At 47.6% G+C, this 25,901-nt stretch overlaps 1 long non-coding RNA gene across 1 annotated transcript in view; it reads left to right on the top strand.

Moving 5' to 3' along the window:
* Positions 1-25,901, top strand: part of LOC114219635 (uncharacterized) — a 264,586-nt gene that overhangs the window by 112,789 nt on the left and 125,896 nt on the right. The window contains exon 2 of the long non-coding RNA XR_015768932.1: positions 3,584-3,689. This is a non-coding gene — a long non-coding RNA (uncharacterized LOC114219635). The remainder of the gene's footprint in view (positions 1-3,583; positions 3,690-25,901) is intronic.

Below are 25,901 nucleotides of genomic sequence, written 5' to 3'. Positions count from 1 at the left end.
AAACAATTGACAGCAAGATCTCAGAGGGATATTTGCACACTCACGTTCATAGTGGCATCATTCCCAAGAGCCAAAACATGGAAGCAGCCCATGTGTCCTTCACCAGATGAATGGATAAGCAGACGGTGGTCTCTACACACGATGGAATATTACGGTGGGATTATTATTCAGCCTAAAAAGGAAGGAAAATCTGTCATAGGCCACAGGATACGTGAAACTTGGGAGGACGTTATACTGAGTGAAATAAGCCACTCGAAGGCACAAATCCTATGCGGTTCCACTCATAGGGAATACCTAGAGGCGTCAAAGTCAGAGAGACAGAAAGGAGACTGGTGGTTGCCAGGGTCTGCAGGGAGGGGGGAAACAGGGAGTCACTGTTTCATGGATAGAGCTTCAGTTTTGCAAAATGAAAAAGCTCTAAGATCTGTTGTAAAACAATGTTCGTGTACTTGACACTTCTGAACCAGACCCTTAAAATGGTTAAGGCAGTAGAAACAAAAATAGAGGGAGAGGGTCTAACCCTGATGCCGATCTCGCAGATGGAAAGAGGATCCAAGGAGATAACACACACATAGCAGGGCTTGGGGCCCGCTGGGTGTAGAGATTATAACTGAGAAGCGAGATAGGATGGGTGACGTTTTCCCAGGCTGGAATTTCTGTTCTCAAGAGCACTCTCCTCTCTGCTTTCCCATCTCCACCACGGCCTGCAGACGTCCCCAGGAATGCCCCAGCTGGGCACTGGGCCTCTTTCTCGGTGCCCGCCTCTGGAGCCTGTGTTTCCGCAGCGGCTGGCACTGGGTGTGCGAGGCGCCTGTCCCACCTTCAGTGGTCTCTGAGTAGACCCCGGAGCTGCAGTGCCTTCCTTTCTGCAGATTTCCATCCCACTGACTTTGCCCGGGGGGCACTGGAGAGAGGGAGGGAGGTCTATGGTGTGTGTGTGTGTAGGGGGGTGTTATGGCAGATGAGCCTCAGGCAGGTGCGAGAACAACATCACTTCCGGTTCAAGGTCTGCCATCACGTTACCCTAGCGCATCACTAGTAAAAAAAAGGTGAGGGCGAAATTGGCTTCTTAGATTGGCTCTCAAGATTCCAGATGTGTGGGGGGCTGTCAAGATTCCAGATGTGTGAGGGGCTCTGTCTCCCTGGAGTTCTGTCCAGCCCGATTGCTTCCACGGGGCACAGTCTCCGGGAACTTCAACATGCTTGAGATGCCTGGCATCTAACAGGGCAGTCCGGGTTGAGAGTTACTCCACGTGTCCCGGGCTCTGACTGCAGTGAGATGTGCTGCCAGAGTGATCGTTGGCAAGGTGGATCCCCTGACAGGAGGGGACCTCCTTGCAGGGCCTGGGTTCTCCCCATCAGGAAGATGAGCAGCTGGCTTGGGAGCAGAGATCAGATTTTTCCAGGGCAAAGCAGAATTGCATTTGTCTTAATGAGCAGGAAAGAACAAAATCAAAGCATTCGTTAACACTTCAAAGAGGTTAAAGAAGGACATTTGGTTCCCAATTAGTGTCCCCCCCCCCCCCCCCCCCCCCCCCGGGCCAGGCAAATGTCAGTGGAGAATCCCATCCAGGGGGAAGATGCCAGGGGCTTCTCCTGCTGGCTGAGACTTGGGGCCCGGGAGTGGGGGATGGGAGGGGTACGGGGGTAGGGGAGTGCTCCCTCCCCGGGGGGCCTGCTTCCAGGATTGCCAGCCCCATGCAGACCTCTGCTCTGTTGAGGAGACAGCTCAAATGATCCATACGTGTTTGTGAGAACCTTGATCTTCTCCAAGATTCTCATAGTTCCCTTGTATTTCTTCCGCTTGGTTATTTTCTTGCCTGCTATTTTTGTTGTAGTTTTCTCTATCCAGAGGTTAACGTTCAAAAGCCTGGATTTCTAAAACCAATTCCAGACTTTGCAGAAGCAAAGATCAGTAGGTTCAAAACTTGGCTCTTTTATTCATTTGACCCAAACTGATTTGGGGCAACACCTCTGAGCGCAAGCCAGAAACCTCTAAAAAGAGGGCTATTGTCTGGAATCTTGTCGCTCATCCAGAAGGCCTGAGAACACTAAGCAAGTGAGTGAGATGCTTCTGCCCGGCCCAGAAAGATTCCAGCCCAGTGCTGCCCCTGACAATTAGAGACAGGTCAGACTCCCCCAGTCTGTCTCCATCTTCTCCAGAATGCTTCTGGATTCCCTTCACTTACTCATGTTCCTACCCCCAATTCACCAGTTTTTCAAAATCTACATTCACACACCATCCATCACCCTGATTTCCAAAGCATTATAATCAATGATAATTCTCAATTATCATAATCAATACAGTGATGTTTCCCTAAAAGGACTGACAGCTCAGGCCATGACCTTTCTTTTCAGCCACAAACAAAAGGGGACTTAACAGATGTATGTGTGTGTGTGTGTGCGCGCGCGCGCGGGCACACACACACACACACACACACACACACACACACGAGTGCGCACACGAATGCACACACCCGTGCATGGGCGCTTGAGCGCACGCCTGCCTAATGCACATACTCTTAATGAAAAACGGGATAAATTACAGAGAATGGCAACCTAATGATTACAAAAAGGTATATGAGGCATAACCCATTAGTGAGCTACATTTTGTTCAAAACTGAGGTACTCAGGCAGAATAACACGCCTTTGTGCTGGAATGCACTCAGCTGTAGCAATGACTAATAATATAGCTGAGGATCTGCTCACATTTTTCCCCTTTTGTGCCTATTTTCATAAGTTAATAACTCAAGCATGAAATTATTTCAGGCTGAAGACTGGTGGTAAGAGCAGGGCAAATGTGTGGGAAACAACTTTTTGTTGTTGTTGTTACTTAATTTAGTTTGGCTGTTTTTAAGTTAGAGGAGTGGAGATGTCAATGTGCATTTTCTCCAGCAACGTGTTTTTGTTAAGCCCAAGAAAGTTGGGATTTTATTATACAAAGCAAATGTTTAATGACTGCAGATAGGAGTTACTCTTCATACAGTTATATGACATGCCCTTGTTTGGTGTAGGTTGGGGTTGTTGGCGGGGTCAGTGGGTTGGCTGAAATTGAATCAGAACATTTTAAGTGACACCATCCTGAATTCACGTGCCTTCAACTAGACAACTCCCATCCCACCGGCAAGTCAAACAGCCTGGTGAGCAAACAGCTAGCTGCCTTCCACAGCTGGGAGTGGGGGTACCGGGGAAGCCTACTGCTGGGTATCAGTAAATTCCTAGAGCAGTGGACAGAACAGAAACAAGATGAATAATATTACTGCCTCTCCTTACAGAGTCTCAGGACTCCGGGGTTTACTAAGCATTTTCCTGTACACAGAACCAGAGAAAGTCCATCTGGAGGAGACCAGATTTCATACAAGTCTTTTTTAAAAAAATTTTCTTTCCTCTTCTTTTATTGGGGCAGGAGACTTTGAAAGATACAGAAAAATACAGAGAATGATAGAAGGAACACCTGAGTAACCACATTCCAGAATTAACAAATGTTACTATTTTGTAACGATGGTGCCAACTTTTTTTTTTTTTTTAAGTAAAATAACGGAGTAATCACTGCTAAATTTGTTCCCTTTCCTTTACTTCACAGATGTGCAAAGTAAGGAGAAAACGGGAGAGGACTTGGCTCAGGGGTGCGGCCGCCAGCAGCTCTCCCATCCTTTATGAACTGCGTCAGTAAAGGAGACTCTCAGGCGGTAAGACCAGCATCTATTGTCCCACTTTACAGATGACCAGGTAGGGACCCCAGTGGATGTGAATGAGGGCCCCCCTGTGTTAGGTCCTCTGCTGGGCTCCCCAAGACAGAACAAAAGACAAAGCCCAAAGCAGCCCAGACCCCAGCCCGAGGGAGGGGCGCGGAGAGCACCTGCGTGAAGGAGAACCAATTCCCTGCGGCCAGGGTCCGCTTCACCAGGCGTGTAATTCAGAAGCAAGTCAGCAAATACTTAGGGAGACATTCCATAGAAATACATGTACTTCGTAGGGTATGTTTTAATCAGTAGCTCAATCCTGGATCTTTGCCAAAAGAAAAGCAAAATATGCTGCCATCCTGTGAAACGATGTGACGATTTTTATTTTTACTAGTAGATTACCCCGTTTATAAATCTTTGATAAATCCTCCCCGCACCCCTCCCAAATGGCATCTGAACCTGTTGAGAGTTGTTTGTTTGTTTGTTTTTAATTGAAGGTGAAATTGAACAAGGGTTTCTGAGTGCCTTGTGCTTGTCTCGGGCTTCTCGGGCTCCAGGTCTGTGCCCTGCCCCAGCTAAGCCCATCTTGGGGCTGCATCGGGTTCCGCAAAGCCCCATGCGCCCTAAGCCGCCAGGAGCCGGCTCGGGGTCTACGCGCTGCAATCCCGGAGAGAGCAGGCTCTAAAAATACCCGGCTCTGCAGACTCACTCCGGGCTCCTGCGGGGGGTGGGGGCTTCTAGACTGACAGCTCCGTTTACACTCCAACAACGGGTTCCAAAAAAAAAAAAAAAAAAAAAAATCCTCACGTCTTCTCCTCCGAGTGAATGGATCTGAGCTCTAGAGAGTTTCGCCGGACGTTTCAGAGGGTTGAAACTCCCTCTGAGTTGGTTTAGGAAAAGTAAAAGGCAGCAAAGCGGAGCGAGCAGGCCGGCTTTGTCAGGGTCTGGAGCTCCTGCGGCCAGGGTCACCGCGAGGCAGCGCCCCATCTCGGCGCGGTCAGACACCCACGGGTCTGCCGGGACCGCACGCCCGTCCCTCTCCCACCCCAGCCGCGAAGGCTGCCTCCCTCCGCCCAGCCCCAGAGGGCAAGAGGCGGGGACAGAACTTTGCAGTTCGCACATTTAAGGGAGAAAACCGTGTTGAGCGCACCTGAAATGGAGCGCACAGTCCTGGGTGCGCGGGGTCTCATAGCCCGGATGTGTGCAAAGGGCTCGCCTGGGCGATATGCAGAACGGTGCTTTGCGGGGGGGAAAGTACCCCCTCCTAGAGAGTGTCCTCTCCTCCCAGGCCTCACCGGGAGAACTTCCAAAGACAGAAAAACCACAGGGTTCCTGGCACTGGGGCTTTGGCTTTATCAGCTTAGAGCAGATTCTTCCTGGCCTGAGCCCGGGCCCTTCCTCTGACTGCAAAGGCAGAGAGACCCAAGCAGACAGAAACTCGCTTGCTCGGGCGGGAGCTGACTCACACCCAGAGCTGTATTCAATCCTCAGAAAATTGTCTAGACGAGGTAGCGGAGAGTCGTGGTGCCTTCCTCTCTTTCTTTTAATCCGACACTGTGTCATCTCTCAAGGCACCTCAAATCCACGGAGAAGCAGACCTAAGGAGGACTGGGTGGGCGGTCTTGAACACACCATACGAATTCACAGTCTGGTGCCTTAAATTAAAACAAAAACAAAAACAAAAACAAAACAGCAAGAGTGTTTCTAAACCAGATCGACTGCAGTTTGCTTGAAGGGAAAAGCTCCCTACTGCTGGAGGTGAGCTGTGTGACACTGGAAAGCTGGCTTTCCAGGGGCTACTGCGAAAGAAATTGGGCAGGAAGAAATTAAGCTGTGATTCTTCGAATGGGGCTTGGCGCAAGATTTGGTTAAGGTTGGCCCCATCATTTCTAAAAACCCATGAGCAGTGTGTGAGCATTCCAGTTGCTCCACATCCTCATAATGCTTATTGTGGTCAGTCTTTTTTATTGTAATCATCCTAATAGTTGGATCATGACCGCTCGTGAAAATAATTTGCATCACTTCTTTCTAATTCACAGATGTTTGGTGATATGTCTGTTTAAATAGTTTGTCCGTTTCTTCATTGGGTTGTTTGATTTCTTATTATTGAGTTTTGGGAGTTCTTTATACATAATGGATACAAGCCCTTTATTAAATAATATGATTTGCACTTGTTTTCTCCTGGTTTGTAGCTCATCTTTTCATTTTCTTTTGTCTTCAATTTTGAAGGAGTCCAATATATCAATTTTTTTTTCTTTTCTGTATCATACTTTTGTTATATCTAAGAAATCTTTGCCTAGCCCAAAGTCACAAAGATTTTCTTCTGTTTTCTTCAGAAGCTGTGGATATTTCAACCTCTGATGACCCATTTTGAGTTGATTTTTTGTACATGGTAGGAGATGTGGATTGAAGTTGACTTTTTTTGCCTACGGATAGCCCAGTGTCCCCCTCCCCTCCCCTGGAGCATTGGTTGAAAAGACAACCATTTCTCCCTCCCTGCACTGCTTTGCAGTTCTGTCAAAAATTAGTTGTTCATACATGAGCGGGTCTGTTCAGTCTTGATTCTGAAGTTCCACTGATGTCTGTGCTCATGTTTACTGCACTGGCTTGATTACTGTCACTTTATAATAAGTCTTGAAATCCCACACTGTTAGTTCTCCAACTTTGTTCCTCCTTTGCAAAGCTGTTTTGACTATTCTAAGCGCTCTGCATTTCCATATGAGTTTTCGAAGAAGTTTGTCAATTTCTACAGAAGTCCCTGCTGAGATTTTGCCCAGAATTGCATTGACTTTATAGATCAATTTGGTGAGAATGTATACCTTAAAAATATTGAGCCTTCTGACCCATGAACACAGTATATCTCTCTCTCTCTCTCTACTTAGGTTCTCTTTCATTTCTCTCAGCAATGTTTTATTAATTTTTAATGTATAGATCTTGTCCATCTTTGTCAGATTCACTCTAATTATTTTATACTTTTTGATACTATTATCAATAGTAGTTTTTTAAAATTTCAATTTCTAGTGGTTCACTGCAAAAATACAGAAATGCAGTGATTTTTGTGAATTAATCTTGTATTGTGTATCTTTACTAAAGTTACTTTTTTTGTTCTATAGGATTTTCCATGTAGACTCTTGCCAATAAAAACAGCTTTCCTTTTCTATTTCCAGCCTGGATCTCTGGATTTCTATTTCTTGCCATATTACTCTGGATAGAATTTTTAGGACAGTGTGGAATAGAGTCTGTGAGAATTTCTGATCTCAGGAGGGAAAGTATTCAGTCTTTCATCATTAAGAATGATGTTAACGGGACTCCTGGGTGGCTCAGTGGGTTGAGCGACCAACTCTTGGTTTCAGTTCAGCTCATGCTCTCATGGGTCTTGAAATCAAGCCCCGAGCTGGGATCTGCACTCACCCGGGAGTCTGCTTGAAAGATTCTCTCCCTCTGCCCATGTACTACTTTCTCTCTCTGTCTCTCTCAAAGAAATAAATAAATAAACCTTAAAAAAATAAAACAAGAAAAGGATGATGGTAACTATAGGAACTATAGGGCCACCTGGTTGGCTCAGTTGGTAGAGCATCTGACTCTTGATCTCTGGGTTGTGAGTTCAAGCCCCACGTTGGGCATGAAGCCTACTTTAAAAAAAAAAAAAAAGAATGATATTAGCTATAAATTTTTAGTGGATGCCCCTTATCAGGTTGAGGAAGTTCTTATGTGTTCTTAGTTGGCTAAGAGTTTTTATCAGGAATATTTGTTGGATTTTATCAAATGATTTTTCTGCATTTATTGAGACTTACCATAGTTTACTAGTGTCATCATTTGACAAGTTTGAAATGTGAAACATTTACCTCTCTCTATGTCACTTGACCCTCTCTGTTTATAATAGTCAGTTGTCTCAAATATTTCTTCTACATATCCTTAGAATCACATTAGACAGTAAGAGTTAAAGTTTTTGCCTCAATCATCAACACAATTTTGAAAACTCAAGAAGAAAATGAAAATCTCTTGTAATGACCAATATTACCAATGTTGTTGCTTATTACGTTCTTTCTTCCTTACTGATGCCCCAGTAGTCTTTCTCTTATTGTTTCCCTTTCTGTTTAGAAAAATTCTTTTGGCGGGGCACCTGGATGGCTCATTCAGTTAAGCGTCTGACTTTGGCTCAGGTCATGATCTCAGAGCCCTGGGATCGACTCCAACATTGGGCTCCCTGCTTTTCCCTCTCCCTCTGGAGCACCGCCCCTGCCCCCACCCCACTTGTGTGCTCCCTCTCTCTCTCAAATAAATAAATAAAATCTTTAAAAAAATTAAATAAATCTTTTTAAAAAAAGAAAAAATTCTTTTAGCCATTCTTATTCCCTATGTCTGCTGGTGACAAATATTCTTAGTTTTTCGGAGAATGCCTTGATTTCCCTTTCATTCCTGAAGGATCTTTTCACTAGAAAGGACCTTTCAGCTGGATGTAGGATTCTGAGTTGGCCACTTCAACACTCTGGCCTCCATGGTTTCTCATAACAATTTTCTGTCATTCACACTTCTTCCCTGCCCCCACCCCATAGGTGGCATGTCATTCCTCTCTGTTTGCAACGTATATTTTTTTCTCTCTGTTTTTCAGGAGTTTGACTATGATGTGCCTTGATATGGATTTCTTTGGGTTTATCCTGTTTGAGATTTACTTGGCTTCTTAAATCTGTGGTTTTATGGTTTTTGCCACATTTGGGAAGTTTTAAGCCATTACTTAATTGAGCACTTTTTCCGTTCTGCCCTCATTTCTTCTCCTTCCAGAACTCCAGTGTCATGGAAATTAGATCTTTTGGTATAGCACCACATATCCCGGAAGCTCTGTTCCTTTCTTTTCCAGCCCATTTTCTTCTCTCTGTTGTCCAGAATGGATATGGAACAGCGTCCTATCCTCAAGTTCACTGTTTCCCTGCAATTCTGCTACGAGTGCCTCCATTCAGGCAGGGTTTTTTTTGTTGTTTTGGTTGCAGTATTTTTCAGTTCCAAAACTTCCATTGGGTTCTTCTTTCTGTTTTAACTTTCTTGCCTGGGACCTCCTAAATTTTCATTTGTTTCAAGAGTATTTGTCATTACTCTTTGAAGCATTTTTATGGTAGTTGCTTTAAAATGTCTGTCAGATCATCCTAACATCTCTGTCATCTTGGGATTAGCATTTATTGGTTATTTTCATTCAATTTGAGATCATCCTCAATCTTGGTATGATGAGTGATTTTCTATTGAAAACTTGGCATTTCAAATCTTGTGTTGTGAGACGCTGGATATTATTTTAACCATTTATGTTAGGTGGCTTCCTCGGACACTGCTCCAGTAGGAAAAGTGGTTGGTGGCAGTAAGGTGGGAAGTCCAGGTTCCCTACTTGGCATCTGTTGACAGAGGTAAAAGTAAAAAGAGATCTCTACCTTATTGCTGGGTGGGGATAGAAGTTCTGGCTCCCCACAGGGCCTCCACTGATAGCTCCCTCAAATGGAGGGTCAGAGTGCCCTGTTGTGATTCCCCACAGGGCCTTGTTACCACTCAGAGGTGGAGAGAGCTTCCTCTGATACCACCCGAGTGGGGAAGGGGAGGAGAGCTTGGTCTCTGCCAGGGTGGGGGGTGGCCGTCCAAGCTCCCCACATGATCTCTGCTGACTGTGGAGAGAAGCTTGTTAACTCTGCAGATGAGAGTCTCAGCCCCCCTGCTCAGCCTTCTCAGACACCATCCTGGGGTGGGAGAAGTCAGAATATGGGAAAGGAATGAAACTTGGTGGTGGGACATCCGCCTACATGTCCTCCTCACCTCGTCACATTTGTCACCACATACACACCCTCAGCAGAGCTATGCAAACACTGGCCAGGGAGCTGGGTATGTTTTATCTCCTTTATCTCTCACACCCACCCTGTGGGGTAGATAGCAGTTCAGTGTTTTCTATTCTTACAGACAAGGAACTGGAGGCAGGAGGCTGAGTAGTTTGACCAAGGGTAGCATGAATCTAAAGCAGAATTCTAAGCTGGGTCTGTCTGATTCTAATGCCCTTGCCCTGTGACCACCACGTGTTATTGTTCACTGAATTCTGAATAGAGGGAATGAGTGCCCTTTGGGGATATGAGTTTGCAAAGGTCAGAAGGAAGGACCCAGAAAAAGGCTAGAGAATGTCTCCAGGGGTGGCAGTGGACCTGCATAGTTCCAAGAGAAATCTTCTGTGGAGTTGCATGGAAGGAGCTGGGATTCCAGAATTGGAAAAGCCTGGGTTCAAAGCAGACTCCACACCAATCCCACTGATGGCAGGAAGTTGCACAAGCTGTGCAAACCCTCCACGCTTCTGTTTTCACATCTGTACAATGGCTCGATGATGGTGTCTCCTTCCAAGCTTCCCAGAGGGCACAGGGAGGTGATGCACACAGAACACCTAGGCAGCGCCAGGCCACAGTAACTGCCAAATCGGTGCTGGCTATCGATTTTATTTGCTATTGCTCTGAAAAGTGGCAGGCACTACAGGCCCAGAAACTTTAGATGAGTGGATGACTGGAAGGATGACACCGTGCTACAGGGCAGGGGCAACCCAGAACTTGTCCAGAAGTAGGGAGGCCAAGCAGAGCCCAGAACCTCATAGGAGACTCTTTGCAGGGACCCGGGCTCCCTGCATCGGTGGGACTGAGTGCCTTGCCACCTGGAGAGCCCATCCCCAGTCTCTGCTCTGGTAGCCAGGGTGGTTCCCGCAAAGGAGGGAGCCACAGTTTCCCTTGGCTCTCAGACGGCTCTCCAGCTGCCATCTTTGGGAACATGTTTCTCTGCCCCAGAGGGAAGTGGATGATGGAGAAAGGAGGCGAGCGGTGAACCTGGGCTTTACAAACACTAGCCTGTTAGCTCCGGTGGGCTTGCCACAGACACCGGAGCCAGGGCCAGCCTCACAGTGGGTTCTGGTGCGCTGCAAGCTCACCCACAGCACCAATGAGATGTATTTGCCAACTTATTATAAACAGATTACATTTCTTATCCTAATGTGGCTGTTGGCTACCTGCCCGTGAATTTTAGCCTCCAGGAGAAAAACAATTGCTTAAGCTGAGTGTTCACTACTTTTACGTTCCGTGCACTGCTCAGGGCTCCTTCTGGTTCCCCTGCACCCCCAGCACACACAGACACACGTATGGACACACGCATACGTGCAACGACGCACGTGCCTTCCCAGGGACATGCTAGTCGCGTGCCCGCTGACCCCCTTTCTGCTGGCGGCAGATGTTCTTCCAACCCACATGTGTAGTCTGGGAGTGTCGTGCCTGCTAAGATGGCTGTGGAGGTATTTTGGCTTTTCAGGAAAAATCCTCTGCGTGTCACCATACATTTTCACATTTAATAAACACACTCTGGCTTCTGCTTCCGGACTCTTCTTCCCCCCCACAGATGAATACTTTAATAGCCCACTTTACTGGTTAATGTCCAACAATGCCTTCTACACAGGGCTACTGAGGACCCGGAAAGGGAGGTCATTTCCCTGAGGTCCCTAGTAAGTTAGCGAGGGACAGAGGTTCTCCAGACCCACCACAAGCACTGGCACCATTGTGAGGGGACCCTTTCAGCCACCCCAGCAGTCTCCTTAAGGCTGACCAGAAACAATTATTGGAGATTCTAAGATCCAGCCAAACCAGACACAGAGGAGCCCTGGGCAGTGGGACTTGGGCTAATTCCCAACAACCTGTGTGCAAGTGATTTCCTAAGGAAAGTCCAGTGTAGGCTTGCACAGGTTCCCTCCTTGCCTCTCTAGAATCCCATCCGGCTTCCTACCCCCGCCTGTCCACGTTTATAGTTCCTCCCTCCTGCTCTGTCTCTGTGCCTTTCTCTCCTTCCTCCTTTCAGAAAGTCCTCCCTCATCTTCCCCTTTCCTCAGACCAAGTTTATGCCCCCCCCCCGCCACCGCCACGGGCCTACAGAATTCTTTCCTCCAGAGCCAGGGAAATGGGCACAAGACAATGTCCAGGCTGCGCCCCTTGGGGGTCCTACATCACAGATGCAGGAAACAACTGTTTCCCTGTCCCCTGACAGGTCCGTGGTCCATCTCTCCCACCAACATCTCTGCCCAAGGAAACAGCCCTGGGTGCCCCTGCAAGCATCCAGACGTTCAGGTCCTGCAGGACCACAACAGGCCCTTTCTTTGTGTAAAAAGTCCACTAAGCAGGCCAGCTTAGGAAGGGGATTCTAGTCAGACCATGGCACAGATGTGTGCGACTATGGGGGGATGCCTGCATCTGTCTGGTGCGCGTGTGTTCATGGTACACACAGGTGCACACTCACGTGCCCGCACTCACACACGCGTGTGCACGCCCACGCAGGTAAGCTCATCCACGGGGGAGTTGCGCTGGGCCCCTCGCTGGGCATGTCGTTAGCTCAGAACAGTCTCTGCCTGGCAGCTTGTAAGAGTGACCAGTCTCCGCCGAGGTTCCCTCTGCTTGCACCCTCCTGACAGCCCCCCTCTTGTCAGGCCTGGGGACGGCCTTGGCGAGACACAAACCCTTCCAGAGGGCCCAGGACAGCCGTCAGCTCTTGTCCCCAGAGAGCTCACTCCAGACATCTACGGGGCGGCCGGCTAGGCCCTCCGGTGCCAAGATGGTACCTGTCCTTCCCAGAGTGACAGCTAGGAGCTTGCTCCTGCCAGCCCCCGCTGTGATGCGAGAAATGAGCCTGTTCTCCGCTTGGGGCCCTATGCCAGGGGCCAAGGAGCTGAGTGCCCGGCCAGCATACCAGGGGCTTGGCACGAGGGTGTCACCCACAACCACTGTGATTCAAAAGACAGACTCAGAGGTCAGAAACTTGAGTGTGTGACGCTGTGACAGAGGGCAAAGCCACAGCAGAAGCCCCCTCCCTGCAATGGGCCCCCCCCTTCTCGGGGTCCAGTGTCCACTGTTTAATTGGGGTGGGGCAATAAAACTCCGTAAAACTATGGAGTTTTATTTTAAACCTGCCCAGAGGAGGTGCCTGGGGCATATGTTTGCTTGCCCTTAGCGACACGTTCAGGTACCTAACGGGCATCAGCAACTGCAAACTTTTAGTTATTTAAAATTTATAAGCATGTTCTCCTCTGCCTGCCTCCAAAAGGATTTTGAGACGCTACAAGATTCATCGCTCACGTGTGCTAACGAATGCACAATGGGATGAAAACTTCAGGGCAGAGGAGTGACTGAGAGCGGGCTCAGACCTGAGTGAGGAAGATACCTCCCCGTCACAGGCAGCTGAGCCAGCGGGGGACCGCCCCCCACCCCCCTCCCCAGTGTCTTCACTCGTTAGATGCCAGGCCAAGCAGTGGTGACCCAGCCAGGAGCTGGGGTGGGAGGGGCAGGAGAGGAAGGGGCGTCCACCTGGGCACACACCTGCTGTAGCTGACTGTCCTGGGGAGGGATACTTAACCTACTCAAGTTTAGAAAACATTTTTAGTAGTTAACTTTTGCACATAGTACAAAACGTCTAGGGGCGCCTGGGTGGCTCAGTCAGTTAAGCGTCTGCCTTCGGCTCAGGTCATGAGCCCAGGGTCCTGGGATCGAGCCCCGCATCGGGCTCCCTGCCCCGCGGGAAGCCTGCTTCTCCCTCTCCCTCTGCCCTTCCCCTGCTCGTGCTCTCTCTCTCTCTCAAATAAATAAATAAAATCTTAAAACACACACCCACACAAAATGTAAAAGGTCTAAACCAGTGTGTGAAGTGAAACCAGTCTTGCCCCTGCCCCTCAGGACCCCCGGAATTCCTTTCCCAGAAGCACCCGCCGTTACCAGATCCCTAGGGGTCCGGTCAGGACCACCCGCCGCACACACAAGCTGTACCTATATTTTGTTACATAGAGCATAGCATATTGTTCTAGTTTATTTAAGCAGTTGCAGAATGTTAGACGTTTGGATTGTGTGCAGTCTTTGGCAAACACGGGCGATGCTGCCGAAGAGCCCTTATAGGTGCGCCCAGCTCACGACCTGTGAGAGCGTGAATTCTCAGAGCCGTCGTTCCCAGGAAAAGGGACAAGTGCTTTACAGTTGGGATAGATACTGCCAAATTGCCCTCCACTAAAACTGTCCTATTTTACAAACATCTAGGATGCATTAGAGCTCCTGTCGCGTTTTTGAACATGGCGAGGGATCAAAATGTGACAGCCTGAACGAGGACAAATGGTATCCTGGTGTAAACGTAAATTGTATTTCTCTTCCCACAGGTGATGCCGAGCATCTCTTCAGATGCGTCAGGGCCGTCTGCAGTCCCATTCCTACGGCTTGTCCGTTGGCATCCTTTGCCCATTTGCCAATTTGTTGGCCTTTTATTGATGTGTAGGAGTCTGTCTATATTAGGGATAGTTGCACTTTGTCCGTGGTATCAGTCAAAACAGTTTTTCCCAGTTTGACGTTTGCCTTTTGGGTTTGTTTATGGTAGGGTTGGCCATAGAGAGAAAACTTGATTTTTATATAGTCATTTTCATCAATATAAAACCCCGTTTGGGGTTTTATAGTTTGTGTTTGTGCTAATAAGGCATTCCTCCTTCTGATGTGAAAGGTAGAAATTATTATTTTAAAACTTTGATGGTTTTGTATATATATATATTTTACATTTTGGTAGTTGGGCTATGTAGATTTTGTTTGGATATATCATTGAAGTATGGATTCACCTTTGTTTTTTTCAGATGGCTCCCGTGTCCTGTCGTCCCAGTACTATTTCTTTTTTTTTTTTTTTTTACTTTATTTATTTATTTGAGAGAGAGAGAGAGAGCACAAGCAGGGGGAGGAGGCAGAGGGAAAGGGAGAAGCAGACCCCCTGCTGAGCAGGAAGCCCGACGCAGGGGGGGGCTCGACCCCGGGACCCTGGGATCATGACCTGAGCCGAAGGTAGACGCTTAACGACTGAGCCCCCCAGGCGCCCCCCACTACTATTTCTTGAACGAGCCACCTTTCCCCACTGATCAGAAATGCCTCCTTTCTCCCTCCTAGAGGCCTTGTTGCTCTTGCCTGTCCTCTGGGCTTTCCACTCTGAGGAGCAGAGATGCTTTTAAATGAGTATAATGCAGAGGCTCAGAACCCCAGGCCAAAAAACATCCCCAAAGGCCTTCCTTTTAATCTATGGTTTAAAATACAGAGAAAAACGCTCCTCGCTTTAGAAAATACAACCTTTTCTGTTTGCTTAACTTCTCATTCTATCATCTGTAAACGCTCCTCCGCCACCCTTCTCTTGCAGGCGGGCCCCCGGGAGGTCTGAAGGGGAACGTTCAGGCTGCTTGCCCTGCATAAAAGTCCAGACATTTGGGCTGTGAGGGAAAGAACCCAACTCAGAGCAGCTGGGAAAGAGATTTATCGGTCAAACACCTGAAAAGTCTAGGACTGGCTTGACTCCATGATGTCAACAGGACTGGGTCTCAGTCACCCCGTCTCTCTTGAGGGGGGCTCTCCACTGGAGATGGCTGTGAGTTGGCAGCTAACAACTTAGCTCAAAGACTGTCCTCTCAGCAGCCCAGGTGACAGACATGGGAATGGCATGACTTGGCCATCTGCCCATCCTGGACTGGTCACTGGAACTGGGACACGGGATATGCTGGTTAGTGGTTCTGGGTCACTGGTCCACCTCTGGACCGAGCAGTCCACCAAAATGGTGCTGGCTGGTCCTGGAAGGACGCTGGTGCCAGAGAAGGGGGACCAGATCCTGAGTGGTGGTTGCAGCAAGTGTGCCCCACGCCCTGTTCTTTCCCTGACCTTCTACACCTCCGTTCTTCTTTCCTGGAAGTGCAAGATGCAGCTGTTGTCCTGCTGAACTTGCCACCCTGGTCAAGTGACTTCACTTCTCCAGCCTCAGACGAGGATGTTGTGAGGACTAACTAAAATAACAGACCTCAAGTATCTGGCACCTGGTGCCCAGCAACTCACTGCTCATTGGCCCAACTAGGTTAAAAGGTTCTGATCACAGTGTCCCAGGACAGAAAGCCCTCCCTCTGCAGCTCCAGGTGTGACCCAGCAGCAGTAAAAAAAAAAAAAAAAGAGAGAGAGAGAGAGAGGAGGAAGAGGAGAAAGGGAGGGGAAAGGAGAAGGAGAAGAAGAAGAAGAAGAAGAGGAAGGAGAAAATTGGCAGGTGAAAGGCAGACGGGAAGAGCAAATAAGAGGCCAAATTACATCTTCATAAGATACCCCGATGCCTCAAGGACAGCCTAGCATAAGCTGTAGCCACTCTGGGAAAAGAAATTGGAGACTCTGCCACCCTGGCTAAAGGAGCTGCAAATGGAGACCAGACCCTGTGAACATTAAATCCTCTCACCTTGCCCAGACTCTGTGACAATTCTCATTGGAAAATAACCCAGAAATAAGTTTTGATTGCATGTTTCTAATGCAAATGCACCCATGTTTGCAGTTTTTTCTCTGAATGATATTTCACCAGTAAACCTCTCTTATGCCAGTGAACCCTATTTCTATTCTCCCATTTACTCATTTTATCCAGGGAGGTAATGTGTCCAACTTAGAGACTACATTTTCCAGGCTCCTTTGCAGGTCACTGTAGCCCTGTGACTAATACCTAGCCAGTGAGATACAAGCAGAAATATGGGATTTATAGGAAGGTAAATTAAAAGGAATAGGCTCAGTTGTGCAGATACTCTCTTCCTCCTTCATTGGGACATAGATGTGAGAGCAGGAACTCCTGCAGCGTCTTTGTGATGTTGAGAGTAGAAACCTGGGCTAGGGTAGTGGAACAGAAAGACAAGAAGAAACAAGCTCTGTAAGAGTTTTCTCTGGGTATATAAACACTTGTGTTTATGCTTCTGTCTTTTGGTGTTTTCTGTTAAATGTACTAAATACAGTCCTAACTTGAAACATATGATTCATCCCTTAGCAGCTCTTGGCTGATCTTCACCTTCTGGAGGAGTAGAAATGTGTCTGTGCCAGTATCCTAATAGTCTTGGCCTCCTCAGGACCTGAGAAGAGTTCCCATGGAATTTGGACCCCATGGGGCCTTAGAGAGATGTGTCCTTGTCTGGGCTACTTCCCTCTGGAGAAACAAACGCACTTTCTCTTTGCTCTAGGGAAGGATTTAAGACTCACTGATCTACATTATCAAATCTTGCAATTCATGTGGTTTATTTCTCAGTGCTGGGCCCTCTTTGGTAAAATTGAACCACAATCATTTTACTAGATCTTTAAAGAAAACTTTTGTCAAACGGTAACTTACACCAGATGTCTGATTCTGCTTGTAATGGTTTATAGTTGACCAATTCCTTTCTGTACATTATCACACACACACACACACACACACACACACACACACACCCCTCAACACAACGGGATGCCCATGCCAGCTGCACCAGAACCTGGGACTCAGTTACTCCACGATCATCAGACTGTTCTTGCCCTGGGTCAGACCAGGCAATGGGGACAAAATTTTATAGAAATCCTTCGTAGAGTGGTCATGTTTTTAGAATACAGTATTGAAAACACTATCTTGACAGCAAAGTAAAAGCAGATTTTTATCTTAAGCTGCTTGTTGGTGGTTGCCAAAGGCAGAGACACAACAATCCAGTTTCCTAAACCAGAATGTAAGCTTCCTATTCAGTGTTGTACTAGTCAGCAGCATATGGGACAAATGACAGAAAACTCCGCTCAAGCTAGCTTAAACAATCAAGGAACGTTACTGGCCCAGGAAACTGAAAAATCCGGGAGGAGCTCTGATCTTGGACAAGGCAGGATCTGAGTCACTGAGGCTCCAGTTTTGTACCTTCTCCCCACATTGTAGGATGCCAGGGGGCTGGCCCTCCTCTCTCTCTCTAGTGCTCAACTCCTCATTCCTTGTCCTGCGCCATCCAGGGAGGGCCGTTCCTGTAGGCTCCAGCAGAAGAGAGAGGATTTCTGTCTCCCAGGAAGCTCAGCAAAGGGCCCCTTGGGTTACATGGGCCCAAAGTCAGGGTAAAGGAACAAGCTAATTGGCCTAAGCCAAAGAGGGCTTACCCCCCTCCCCCAAATATGGGGTCAGGGGAACCCACCCAACCAGCATATCTGGCACCACTAGAGGGGGGCTTCCCAAAGGAAGTTTTGGAACCTAAACTTCAGGGTGGTGAATGGATATCAGGTGCCCTATTTGTCCACCTCCAATATTACCCTACCAGGCACACTGACCGTCGTGGCCAGCGATGTGTGATCCTTACTGATGATTAATCGGCTCCCTCCTGGAAACCTATCACACAGCCTCCACTCTTGGGGTTAGGTCTGTATCACTGGGTGAGCTTCTTCTTAACCCAGTTTGCACAGAGCTTGTCTACTGAGAAATTATTTAAATTTTACTGAACTGTGATGAAGCAACTTCTGGGCTGGTTTTGCCTCTGCAGCAGGATAGAAGGTCTCAGAAATGAATACAGTGTCCGCTTTTCTCTGTAAGGTACAATATTCCTAGAGATAATGTCAAATACCCTCATAGCTTCCTTACTCTCGGTCTGATGGTTGCACTTGCTCCCTCTCTTTGTCCATGGCTTTCCATCTTAAGGAGAAAACAAGACATTATCAAATCTAAACCCATTGCAAAGCAGGAGACTTTCCCATGGCCCCCCACAAGAGGTCCGTGCCTGCTCAGATGGGCCAAGATGCCCAGCAGCATCTAAGGGAGTCCCGAAGGGCCTAAGTGTGGAGTCCTCACCCTCCTCTTCAGGTGGTAGAGTCATCGAGAGGCAGGGGACATGCTGTTCCAGAGGGCAAAATCGGGACACACCCTGATGTGGCATCCATCAAATTTGTGCAAACAGATGTCATGTGTCACCCCCACAAAACCTTATCTCTTTCAGCCCACACAACATCATCATCTTCTCCAGCTATTTCGTGTAATTCGAGGTTTCCGGCCATCTAAACTTGCCAATCGACATTCTCACGACACAGTATAGGAGATTTAGCTTTGTTTTGACTTTGTTTAGTCTCAATACCATTTTTCACATTTTTTTTGTCTTTATAGTTTTTGTTTTTTCCTAAAACAAAAACAAAAACAAACAAACAAATAAAACACCGGTAAGCCCATCACTCAGAGATAACCACCGGAAGGGAAAACCCAAAATTTTCGCCATCTTTTTTCTGTATATAAAAAATATGCGTGTATTTTCCTTTACAATATTAGGCTCATAGTATCTATTTTCATTAGGAAATTGTCTTTTACAATATACTTAATGTCTGTGTACGATTTCATCTCGTAAGTGCATCATGACTTATTTAGCCATACCCTGCTTGCTTACGTCTAATTTGAAAAGATTCCTTAAGTGTCACCATTGTGGTGGAGCGAACTCAGCCGCTCCTCCTGACAGCCCATCAGACAGGAATTATGTTTATCTTCAGTTTACGGTGTGGGAGGTTAAATAAATTAGTCCACGAGTACCAGCAGGAGAGTCTAAATAGCACTCCCTCCTACATTGTTGCACTTGTCCCTGGATCTTTGTATAAATTGTCATCTTATTTTTTATAATTTTTTTTTTTTTTTTTTTTGCCATCATGGCAAGAGAAATGTTAGCTTACTGCTCTTGTTTGCATTTCTTTGGAACATCTTTTGATTTCTTACAGGCCATTTGCATTTATTTTCCTTCAACATGCCTTGTCATGTTTTTGCCCATTTTTCTGTTAGTCGTATGCTAGGTACACACACAAACATTCATGAAATTCACCCACTGTGTGTCATGTAGGTTCCCTGGGCATTTTCTTGCCTTTTAATTTTGTTACGGTGACTCAGGACTGAGACATTTTCATATTTTTATATCTGCCAATATCTTCCTCTGTGGCTATTCCCATTAATTTCGCCCATAGGAAATTTTCCTCTCTCCCGGGCGCGGATAAATGTTTATTCCTATTTTCTTGTACAATGAGTTCATTTTCCACATTTAACTCTTCCATCTCTCTGGAAATCACTGTTAATTTTCTTCTCAAAAGGTCAATCCATGGGCGTCTGGGTGGTTCAGATGGTTAAGCGTCTGCTTTCGGCTCAGGTCATAATCCCAGGGTCCTGGGATCGAGTCCCGCATCAGGCTCCCAGGGAGCCTGCTTCTCCCTCTGCCTCTGCCTCTCTCTCTCTCTCTCTCTCTGACTTTCATGAATAAATAAATTAAACATTAAAAAAAAAAAGGTCAATCCAGAAGTACCCAAATCAGCCTGTGTGGGGTGGCCATACCCATGACCTGTCCCATCACACCTGGTACCGGGCTGAGCTCCCACAGGACGGTCACTGGTGGAGCCTGGCAGCACACCCCGACATTATATTTCCACTGGGACAACTGAAATCATGTTGGCTTTTAACCCTCACATCCTTTACGAACGTTAATCCCATGGCAACTAAAACTACCAGACTTTCTTTTGTTCTGGGGGTGAGGGTACAACTTTTAGAGAAAACATCCCTATGTTGGCTATAAATTTGCATGTAACACTTTTACATAATGCTATCCCATGTAGATGTCATTTAGTCTTTGGCTTTTCATCTTGTCACATAATTTCCATCTCTGTGGCCAGGTATGAGAATATACTGACCGACTCTCTTGAGAGCTCTCTACTATTCCCGGGCCACTCCGTTTCCTTAGCTCTTTCACATGCTGTTGCTGGACATTTGGGCTACTCCCCGGATCCTATTTTCATGTAGGCAGCTGACAAAATAGCCATGTTCCTATCCAACACCTTCTTCTGGGTTCCTTTATTTATTTATTTATTTATTTATTTATTTATTTATTTATTTATTTATTTTATTTAACAGAGAGAGAGCACAAGTAGGCAGAGCGGCAGACAGAGGGAGAGGGAGGAGCAGGCTCTCCGCAGAGCAGGGAGCCCGATGCGGGGCTCGATCCCAGGACCCTGGGATCACGACCCGAGCTGAAGGCAGCCGCCCAACCGACTGAGCCACTCAGACGCCCCTCTGGGTTCCTTTTTTAATTCTCCGTGTTTGTGATTGATACATATTCTGGCTCAATTTGTATCGATGTTACTGGTTTGGCATCCTGTTCCATCCAGATGAAATGACTTTGCATCATTCATGATTTGGTTATTTATGCATATTTGGGGTAGGCTCTGTTCTTATCCCCATTGTATGGGCAAGAAAGATCTTGTACCTCCAAGAGAGGAAGTGAGTTGCCTCAGGCCTGCAGGGAGAAGTTGGTGGGTCAGAATTTGCAGGAGTCCCCAGCGCTGATACTCCTGGCAATGTTGCTGCCCTGTTCCTGTCCTGTCAGTGGCATCAAAGGACCCCCCAAGACACCAACTTCTTTGCTGACATTATTTTAGGCATGCAATTCTTACCAGATGCACCTGTTTAATCGAAAGAGATTCCTAGTTGTTTTGGGGGACTTGAACCCTGTTGTCCCTCAAATTCTTTTTTGCAATGTTTTCAATCCACATGGTCTATCATTCTAGAATATTGCCCCAGGGATTGCCAGGAAGCAATCTCTCCTTTTACAATTTTGAAAATGGACAGGTTGCTTAGCGGCTAGCTTCCCAGTATTGAATCACTGTGCTTCTTTGAGGTCCTCTGAGACTTTCATCTTTGCCTGGGCTGAAGACTAACTCATTTAGTGTATCTGAGTGCTGTCTTGTCTTCTTATCAGTCCTGGGCTCTACTTTTTTCAAGAACATTCTGAAAAACGAGAAAAGTAGGACGCTAAATTGAAATTGCTGGCTCTCTTTTTGGTCAAGTCTTTACATTTGAGCATTTTCTCCATGCACAGCCCTTTCCCTTCCTTGTTGTATTCTTCAGGTAGCTTGAGAAACCCTTGTGAAATCGTGGCCCTTTCGTAGGTCCCTGCTTTCGAAGCATTAGCCTTCTCAATGCTGTTGTCACAGGGGCAGGCCCCTCATGCGCATTCTCTTTGATTCTCTGCCCCTTTTTCACATTGTAGGCATGCTTTTCTAAAGATCTGAGATCACCAATGACCACCCTTTGTGGCCATATTGGGTTTTTTTTAGATATTTCCTCTCTTTTTGCTCCTCACTGGAATTAGTCACATACACGAGCAGAACTGGGGGTTTTCTCTCAATCTCTTTCTTCACTTGGGAACTATGTGTGCATTTGGATACGTGAGCCCCCAGTCCTTCGGGTTAAGATTGTGTGGCCCTAGGGAATTTTATTCAACCTTTCCACGCCTTGGTTTCCTTATGCCAAATTTGGTATGATAACAGCATTAACCTCCTGGAGTTGTTATAAAGTAAACCGTGCATAGTTGCGATCCGCGTTAGTATTATTATCTGCCTATTGTTGAAACCCTGTGTGGTTACAAGTGATAGAAACTGGCTTAGACACAGAAAGAAAATCTATTGGCTCAGATAATTTTCTCGCAGGGCTTGCCATCAAGCAAAATCCAAAAGCCACCCCGGCTTCAGGCATAGCTGAGTCCAGAGCTCTGGTAATGTCACCAGGACCCGACCGTCTCCACTTGGCTCTGCTGCTCGGTCACACGTTAGGGAGGTAACAGCGGCAGCCCCAGGCCCCCGTCTTCCTCGGCCCCCAGCCTGGCAGAACCGCAGTGAGGGGTAGGACCACGGAGCTGGACTTGGCTCCTACTCCTGGGAACTGGCACCATGCCCAGAAAAGGGGGAGCCAAACTCTGAATTTGGGAGATTTGCTTTCCCAAGAGGGAGAGCTCAGGAGCCTTCCTGACTGGAGGTGATTTCGCTGACACTCCTAGGCACCTCCTCCACTCTGAAGCTAATGACAACTGGACCTTTCAAGGCAGCCCTTTTCCAGCAAGACAGACCCCAGCAGAGTGGGAAAAGATGACGCTGAGCCCTGGCCACAGGTCCTTGCTCCTTAGCCTCTCCTTCACTTGCCCAGATGTTTCTGGCCTTGGCCTGCATCTGTAACATCCGCTAGACTCCTTCCTGAGCTCCACAAAGCTTGGTGCTGATGGCTGGTAATTATTTGGCTTTGTCTTTATCCTTTGACCCCGCTGGGTTTTCCGTGCCTGGTCACTGACCTTGGAGTCACCCTCCTAAGACATGCTGGGTCAGTCACCGTGTTTATGGAGGAATGCTTCTGTCACATACGGTGAAGAATACCACTGTTGTCTTAATAACCCAGAATCCACGTCCCCTTCCTGACCACTGGGCAGTCTTGGTGGGTGGGGGGGATCTGGGTCTGCGCCCCCTGCAGGGAAGTACAAAGGTGTCCCTCTGCAGTGTTGTCCCCAGTGGCTGTCCCCGCCTGGGAGCAGTGCTGAGCTGAGCTGAGCAGCCACGGAAGGAAGGAGCAAGGGAGGGACAGCAGTCCATTCATGCCCCCCAGAGTTACCTGACACACTTGAGTTCCTCTCCTGGCCTGAACCCCGTTCTCAGCTCAGAAACCAGCTTTCCTGTTGACTCTGAGAGCCTCTCAATAACGTCCAATCCATTCTCCTTTTGCTTGAGTCAGCAAGAGTAGTTTCTTTTCCTTTCAAGAACACTCGCTGATATTCTGGGGCTGTGCTTCGTCTTCTCTGGTTTTATAGATTTATTTGGGCTTTTTTTTTTTTTTATTCCTCCCTCTGAAGTTTCTGTTTAAACTCTTTCTGGTCACACTGGCAGGTCTCCTGCAGCATGTTCTTCTCAGATTTTGGTTAGTACATCCTGCTTCCTGCCAGGACCCCGCTGTTCTGGGGTGGATCTGGGCTACAGTCCAGGAGACACAATTCCCCACTCTGACACCATCTCCATGCCCAGATGTTCCCTCCGCACACTTCCTCCCTCCTCCTTTCACTTCCAAAGTCACGAACTTCAAGCAAAGGGAGAAATGAAAACACCACCTGCAACACCATTCCTTCAGTTTCCTCCCCACAACTTCAAAGTGCATAGAAACACATCGGATTGAGACTCCAAGGCTCACAGCCTATCGCCCTTGGAAGAAAACGTAGAAACCATCCCAGGCCTTGACTTAAGTTCCCCGTCTGAGCGCCTGGCTGGGGCTGGCTGGGTTTCACATCCAGGCACAGCAGGGAAGATGCCGTGAAGGGTTTGCAAGGCCTGCAAGGATGTGGTAAGGGAAAGGGATGTCATAGGAGCTGATGATTTCCCCTCCTCCAACAATCCCCTGCTGCACTTTACAAATGGGGAAACTGAGGCACGTACGTATGAAGTTGTCTAAAACTATAGAGGAAGCTGGGGCTGATATAGGGATAGATTCTAGGTTGTCAGGCCTTTCCTCTGAATGACAATGACGCCTCTTTCACGCTGGAATTAGTCACATATGAGGTCATCAAGGTCCACTTGCTGACTGCCTGGTGTGTGTTCTATACGCAGCCACGTCTGGACATCCTGGCAGGGGCTGGCCATGCCTGGGGGCCTAGGGGTAATACTTCTGGAGAACTTCTAGAACCCCAGTTCCGATGCCTCCGGGTCAGCAGCAGGTGGTGCGGTGTACGGGATCTCCAGGGTTCAGAGAGCGCCCTGGGAGTTCGCCCATTAGTTAGGACACCTTATTAGACTGCAGCTAGAAAACATCAGGGACAACTGTCCCCGCAGAAACAGACTCCATTTCATTCCAAATGGGGAGCCTCCCCAAAGTGCAAAGAAAAGTTCGTCACACTTGAGATGGTGAAGTCGGGTCCAAATCCAGACCCTGGCATGACTCAGGAGGGCTGGTTGTCCTCATCCTTCCTGTGAAAGGCAGCTCCTTTAAAAGTCCATCTTGGGTGCCCGGGTGGCTCAGTCGTTGGGCGTCTCCCTTCGGCTCGGGTCATGATCCCGGGGTCCTGGGATCGAGCCCCGCATCGGGCTCCCTGCTCCGCGGGAGGCCTGCTTCTCCCTCTCCCACTCCCCCTGCTTGCGTTCCCTCTCTTGCTGCCTCTCTCTGTCAAATAAATAAATAAAATCTTTTAAAAAAAGAAAAAAAAAACAAAACAAAAAGTCCATCTTCTTTAACTGTCAAGGTGGGAGCCGTCATCAAAGCCAGAACGCTCGCCTGGAACTAGCAGGGGAGTTTGCTCATGGATGGTGAGAAGCTTGCAGAAGCAGACAACTCAGGGAATGGGATGGCTGCCCCACAGACATTCACTCAGCAATCCCCTGGGAGAGGGGCCTTTGTTCTGGGCCAGGAGCTCCAGAGTGGAGTTTCCTGATAAGGAAGAGAGAAGTGCTCTCTGGGGAAGGAGTTCATATGGGCTGGGACCCATTCGCAGGGTAGTCCTCAGTGGCTTTAGTGATGGGTGAGCATCCTGTTTTATTAAAAGCCCGTTGCTGGCAGGGCAGGCCGTCTGCCTGCTGTGTGGGCAGGGGCCCAATATCGCTGCGGGCAATTCCAAGCCAGCACTGCGAGCTGAAATCAAACCGGGGAAGAACAGGACTGTTTTTTAGCTGATGAAGCAGTACTTTTTCTTTCTTTCTTCTCTTTCTTTAACAGTTCTCGCGCCTGGCTCCACTGTGTACATTTTGTGTGTGCGGGCATGCATGTGACATTCTTTCCCTGGAGGCAGCTGGGGTTCACTCCTGGAGGAGCCCATCCCCACTTGCTCCTCCCTTCTCCCCTACCCCCCTCCTCCCCCTCTGCCTCACCCTTGTGTCAAGGGCCTTCCCAACCCCCAGCCCCCCAGTAGACGCAAGGAGCAGAGGGAGGCCCAGACTGTGGCCTGAGGTTATTTACAGGGTGGGGGTGGGGGTGGGGGTGGGGGTGGGGGTGGGGGTGGGGGTGGGGGGAGGGAAGAGAAATTCACTGCTTTGTTTATCTTCTGAGTCTGGAAACTCTACAAAATTCATCCATTTCCAAGGAAGCCTGCATTTGTAGGCTCCCAGGAATAAAAAATAAAAGGAGACTCACTTCAAAAGAAACTAAGTGGAAGGCTGTTTTCTTTGTGAATTGATTTGTTTATTTTTATTATTATTTTTTTTACATTCGGTTTGCTGAAAGTAGGCAAAAGGAGTCACTTTTTTCATATTTTCATTACATTCTTACTCTCATCTTCCCTTGCCTTGTCAGTGAAGAAGGCAAACAATATTTTAAGAGACTGTTAAGAAACAGATATGTTCTCAGCTCTGCTCGGTTCACACATGTCTATGGGAAATCAAGGTTCCGTGTAAACTTTTATCGCTTTTTCTGCTGAGGTTATAAATGACCCTGGGAGTCTTCCGTTCACGTTCACATTAAACTCACTCAAATTGTCCCACTTTTACAAATTAAAAAAAAAATTAAATGTGCTTCAACACAGATTTTTAAGATAATTTTTTAAGATAATAAAAGCAATTTTAATAGGCTGGTTAATTGTCTGTACATGATTTCCCTGGGTCTTTAGAAAATTTGGAGTGAATGGTGCCCATATCA

This window comes from Eumetopias jubatus, unplaced genomic scaffold (genome assembly GCF_037043125.1).
Source record: "Eumetopias jubatus isolate StellerSeaLion01/CBP00866 unplaced genomic scaffold, mEumJub1_p1.0 scaffold_9, whole genome shotgun sequence".
NCBI lineage: Eukaryota > Metazoa > Chordata > Mammalia > Carnivora > Otariidae > Eumetopias > Eumetopias jubatus.
Note: the sequence above shows the minus strand (reverse complement) of the source record. Positions and strands in the feature narration are given on the sequence as shown.